General features: G+C 38.0%; 1 non-coding gene across 1 annotated transcript; it reads right to left on the bottom strand.

Annotated features, from left to right (window-relative positions):
* Positions 1–5,346: 5,346 nt before the first annotated feature.
* Positions 5,347–5,453, bottom strand: LOC141618135 (small nucleolar RNA R71). Its single transcript, XR_012531309.1, has one exon. It is a non-coding gene; the product is annotated as a small nucleolar RNA R71 (small nucleolar RNA).
* Positions 5,454–6,136: the final 683 nt, after the last annotated feature.

Below are 6,136 nucleotides of genomic sequence, written 5' to 3'. Positions count from 1 at the left end.
ATAAGGATACTTGTGAATTTAAAGAGACATAAGGTCACCTTGAGCTCAGTGACTTCACTTTGAACTTCTTCGAAGGAGATAGTTTCATACTTCCTTTGTTTCTCTATATCATCGAATCTGAGGTTTGATGCTCCAACCAAACATTACAGATAACTGCATAGCCCATAAAGCAGTGTAGCAAGTTAAAACTGGAAAAAATCAAATTCATAGCTGTAAGGTCATATATGAAAATCTTAATATACAACTTTTTCTTTCGGTTCAAAAAATCAAGGATGCAACCAAACATCAAAATTTAAACTACAAAGTTTGAACTCGAAACTGATGTAAAAACTAACAAGAAAAGGCAGGGACCAAAACATTTCTAATTATTTTTTGCGCCCCTAGGCGATTATGCAATCATTCTTCAAAGAAAATGGCTCAAAATGTCCAACGCAGTACAAAAACACAGCCTCTTGTAATAGAAACAAACATAGTCAATCGAAGAAGATAAGCACATTTGTTTGACATTGGCAGAGTAAAGTATCAATACACTGCAACAGACAAACTCCGAGAAGGAACACATCAAGATATAGCGAGTTCATTTAGAGGAAAACCTTTTACAAAGAACTTAGATATGTCAATCCACAGCTGAGGTTCTCTGGAACCAAGAATGTCTACTTCGTGAAATTTCCTTAGCTGCTTAGCTATTTCGACTATGAACTTTCCCTCCCTCATATCTATCACATAGTTTTACCAGAATAAAAAAGATAAAAGTTAGTACACATAAGACTAGATACTGATAAATATGTCCCAAGCCAAAACATTTCAACTGAAAGAGCAACACACTCCAGACCTGCATATTTCCTCCTTGACAATTTGACCTACCACCCAAATTTAAATACTAATTTCACAGCTTTATTCACTTTACCCTAACATGACAAAGACTTCCATAAAAGACTCACGTATTCATTGTCAATGTAGCTAAACATGTTATCCAAGTAACCTTGAGTAAGAATTTTTTTTTATCTATGTGAACTTTAAACCGCAGCTACAACATTCAAATCTCATAATGCATATTTGGCATTCATAGTGAGAAAAAATACTGAAAGAAGCAGCTTACTTAAAACAACAATGCTCCAGCAATCCAGCATGTCACCAAGATTTACGATAAAAGCCCCCTCAAACAGCAGTTACAAGAGAAGGGAGGAAAATGGCAGATAACATAGTAGCCATATTAATAAGCAATCGCAAACTAAACTTAAGATAGAAATACCTCTCCACCATACCACAGAAGTTTGTCCTAATGGCCATGATGTGCAAAATAAGTGACCAAGTCCAACCACATGATGAAAGGCTGAAAATCGGAGCCAAATGTATCAGATGATTAAACTAACTAAACTAATATTGGGTTCATGGGTTATGAGATGTGTAGCAGGTGCTAAGGGTTTTGATCAAACGGAATTTGAGAGCAAATTCTTTAAAGAAAGGGGGTCTGTAATAGGAGTAATCAATTAACTATAAGTTTAATGATCATAGTAAGCATTACAAGTATTCAAGCTCTTGGTTGCACCGAAGTAACAAATGCGTACTCGAAAGAGCATTTTGACAGCAAGTCAAAATAGGAGAGCCTGTTATTGGCATCATATCTTGAGCTACACTCAATAATATTTAGTGATATTTATATGGTTGGAAAGCTTGGAATGTTAGCTAAAATTAAGTGGTGGAATTATGCTTATATCTTATGTGTAGCTTGACTTATGGTTGCTGCAAGCAGACCCTGCAGAAGAATGCTATGACACACATTTCTAACCTGAACTTACTAACGGTTTAATAACTCAAGATCCAAGCCATGTTCTTGCGTGATTCTAGTTGGAGAGGATAGACAACTCATCTAGCTTCGATTTGGTATATGGGTCACCTCATGGTTCATCTTGAGTCAAGAGTTATGCCATCTGAAAACTGCCACCTGCGTGCTGAAATGTACAACACAAGTTCAGCCTGACCTATCAGTACTAAAATGATCATACCTCTCAAACAATACAACATATAGGGGTAATTATTTTTGGAGGTGGTAGCTAACTCAATTATCTTTCATTTGGTACCTATAGGGCATTTTCAATCATCGTGAGGAGTAAGTTATGGTGTCTGCAAGAAGGGTCTGATTCAAGAATGCTACTGAACTAGTCTGTTTTGGCACCTGTTTAGAGCAATGTCATTTATGCCTTCCTAAATGTTTTAAATGGCCTGTTCAAGGATGAATATTGGTCCTCAAATAATCTCAAGTATAAGAGAATCACATGGCAGCCAAGGGAGTCCTTTACAAGTGTCATTTATGCCTTCCTACTTTGTTTTTTGAGGGAACATAAGGAAAGCGACATCTTATCCTCACCTTCTCCTTGTCTTCTATTTTTGAGATCTTTGCTGAAGGGGCAGCCATGGGCCACGCCTTAGACAAAGTAGCAACTCGTAATATCAGAATTGTTGATCATATTTACTCTTTAAATTAAACCACTGAAAATACTCGTAAACACACAATTATATGCTCCAAGATGAATTGCAAATAAGGAAATGGAAAGCTACCACATAGGGGACACCATATAATTTGAGCATTTAAGAGGCAAGTTACAAAGATAATCCAGCAAGCAAAGCAACCATTGCATAGCAACAGGTTGTCGATGTTATAATATCTTTGTTTTCAGCTGGAACGAAGAAATCACCATATAATAAAGAGGGCTGGTCTAGGGTTGCTTATCCGCCTGGTTTTGTCATAAAAATCCCCAAATATTACATACCCTAACATATTTAATCCTCAATTAGTTTTGATAGCATACGAGATCAGTTTCGCACAATTAGCATTGATTCAGCAAGCCCCAAATGGAAAGATTATCTACATAAGAAATTTGATGTGACCATAATTGGCGCATATTTAGCCCCCGAATTAGCCTTGTTCCCATGCTTTTTAGTGCTTATTTGGGTCATTTCTTATCTTTAGTCCTTTGTTTTGCATATTCTTTGAGATTTTGATCCCTTGGTAGGAAAGGAGTAAGAATCTTGCATTTTCATGGCAAAACGAGACTAAATTGATCGAATTCAATGACCAAGCATCAAGGAGAGACAAGATTAGCAGGCCTTTGTACATATTATAGTAGAAGAGCAAAGTTGAGAAAGGATTCTTGAGTCCCCAAAGAAATCCCCAAGGAATTTATGAAGAAAAGGGAAGAAAAGAAGAAGATTTGTTGCTGACTGACAATCCGAGCGGATTGTCACCAATCCGTCCGTCCCGCAGCAGCACAATCCGAGCGGCTTTGCCCTATTCCGCTCGGATTCCACCTCCGCAATCCGCCCGGATTCCCTTGAATCCGCTCGGATTCCAACGCCAGAATCCGCCCGTCCCGACCCTATTCCGCCCGGATTCCAGCACAGCACGGATTGTCTTCCCCAAGCTACGAAGAAAGAAGCCCTTCTCTTGAAAAATACCGGCTCCTCCTTGCTCAATCTAAAAAGTGTAATAACTAGTTTAGCCCTTAGTTAACCCTAATGCATCCTCCCTAATTTCCACTATAAATACCCCATTAGTCTAATTAGAGGAGCATGTTCTTCTTATCAATAATTAGTGTAGTTAATATCAATCAAATCTCTCTTTAATATTGTAATCAAGTATTAATCAAATTTTAATCCAAGTTTTAGTTCTTTAATCTCTCTTTTGTTCATCCTTTATTTTGGGTAATTGAAGATTATTTGGGTTATTGTTGGGAGATTGACAACCTCTCAATCAAGCATTCAAGTACTTCTTTTATCTTTGCTTTATTATTGGAATCATTAGTAGGTATAATCTCTTAATCCCTTTTTAATTATTGTTAATTACTTTCATTTATTCATCATGTTTCATATTGTTGGTATGATTGACAACCTTGCTAGCATGATCAACATGATAATGAGTGAGTAGTCTCCTAGCTAGGGTTAATGGGTGATTAGGGGAAACCAACATGGGGAATGATTCATGCTTAAATTAATATGCTTTCATGTTTTATTTGCTTGCTTGTTTTGATCTCAACTCATGCACATGTTATATTTGATGAAATGCTAAGCCTGTGAATTCTTGCATTTACTATCATCTTCTATCTTTTCAATGAGACTTGTAAGACATAACCCAACTCGAGTCTCATTAGACCATGCATGTTGTTGAGTAGGGAAGATTAAGTCGACTTGTAGGTGTTGTACAATCTAATCGATTTGGCTCCGGGACCCAAACTTTCCTAGGATTGTAAGATATAACCCAACTCAATCCATCACAACAATAATTGCTTGCTTATAATTTGAGAACATGTTTGTATGATCATATCCCATGATTCCCCTATGATCCCATGATACCCTAGTGCCTTTAATCAATTGTTTACACCCCTTTAATTCATCTTGCTTGTTTATTTTCATTGCTATTTTAGTTTAGTGACCTTCTACATCAACCCAATTTGTGACACCCCTTAGACACCACTAGTTGCAATAGAAATCTCATTTCAATACCCGTCCCTTGGGATCCGACCTTTACTTGCCTCTTTACTAATTGTAGAGTTGTTTGTGGAGTTATAAATTGTGTTTTGATTCGACCGTGACCCAACGACCACATCTTAATTTGTGAACACTAAGCGGACTCGCATCAAAAATGGCGCCGTTGCCGGGGACGGTGTTTACTTGATTTAGATTTCTTTTTATTGTTATTAGTTGTGTCTTTCGTCGCCTTGAGGAAGTAAAACTCCTCAAGGTTTGTTCTAATTGTTTTCGAGTTGTTTGATATTTTGCATGCCTAGAAGGTTACAAGGTGATTTGTTACCTTTTGACCGTGAAATCGAAAGAACCTTGACGAAAAATAGGAGACTTGTTAGGAGGAATTTACGAGGTATTAGTGAAGTTGTTCAACCCACTAGTGAGTTTGTCAATCCTTTCGCAATAGAAGGAGAAGAGAACCCATTACACAATACTCAACAAAATCCACCTACAATGCCTAAATTCTCGTCACACTCCGTACCCACCGAGGAGAATCTACCAAATGGTACTCCTACACCGCAACATCTAATCGGAAATTTTATTGCCAAGTCCGCCTTCATCCAATTAGTTGAGAGGAGCCAATTTGGGGGGATGCCTAGTGAGGACCCTCATTCTCATATGGAAACCTTTTGCGACTATTGTGATGCAATCTCTCAAACGGGCGTGACTAAAGACCAAATTAGATGGGTCTTATTTCCTTTTTCCTTAATCGGCACCGCGAAGCAATGGTTGAAGGGCCTTGATAAGGCCACCCTTGGAATAAATTCTTGGAAGAAGTTGGCTCTAGCTTTCTACAAAAAATTCTACCCACCGGAAAAGACTAACATGCTAAGAGCTCAAATTACGGGTTTTAAGCAAAGGGATGAAGAGTCTTTGTATGAAGCTTGGGAGCGGTTCAAGGGAATTTGTCGCTCATGTCCTCACCATGGACTTAGCGAATGGTTTTTGGTACAACAATTTTGGAATGGTTTATATGAAGATTCTAGGAACATTCTCAATATGGGATCGAATAGAATGTTCACCGAAGTTGATGACAATCAAACATGGAACAAGATTGAGGAAATGGCGGTCCATAACTCACAATATAGTAGGCCTCGCAAGGCTACTAGAGGAGGAAAGCATGAAGTGGACTCCGTTACTCAATTGGGTGCTCAACTTAGTGCTCACATTGACACAATCAACTTGAAGTTTGAACAAGCTATGGCTAGACTTGAGGAAAACTCAAAATCATCAAAGCATCATGTTAATGCCATGACGGCATCCTCATCAATCCCAAGTGGGATATGTGAGAATTGTGTAACTTTGGGACATGACCAAGGTGAATGTAGGGGAACAAATGAACAAGTGAATGCTTTCCAAGTATACAAGAGTGGTACCCCTTATTCCAACTTTTACAATGAAAACACCAAATTCCATCCAAATCTCTCATACAAAAGCCAAAATGTTCAAAACCCTCAAACAACATACACTCCACCACCCATGAGAAACCAAAATCAAAGACCCTTTTACAATCAAAACCAAGGTTATCAAAATCAAAATCCATACAATCACCAAAATGACCAAGGTTTTGATGTCCAAAAAGCGGTCCTCCAAATGCAAAAGAATCAACAAGAAT

The sequence above is a fragment of the Silene latifolia genome, chromosome 1, assembly GCF_048544455.1.
Source record: "Silene latifolia isolate original U9 population chromosome 1, ASM4854445v1, whole genome shotgun sequence".
Lineage (NCBI taxonomy): Eukaryota > Viridiplantae > Streptophyta > Magnoliopsida > Caryophyllales > Caryophyllaceae > Silene > Silene latifolia.
Note: the sequence above shows the minus strand (reverse complement) of the source record. Positions and strands in the feature narration are given on the sequence as shown.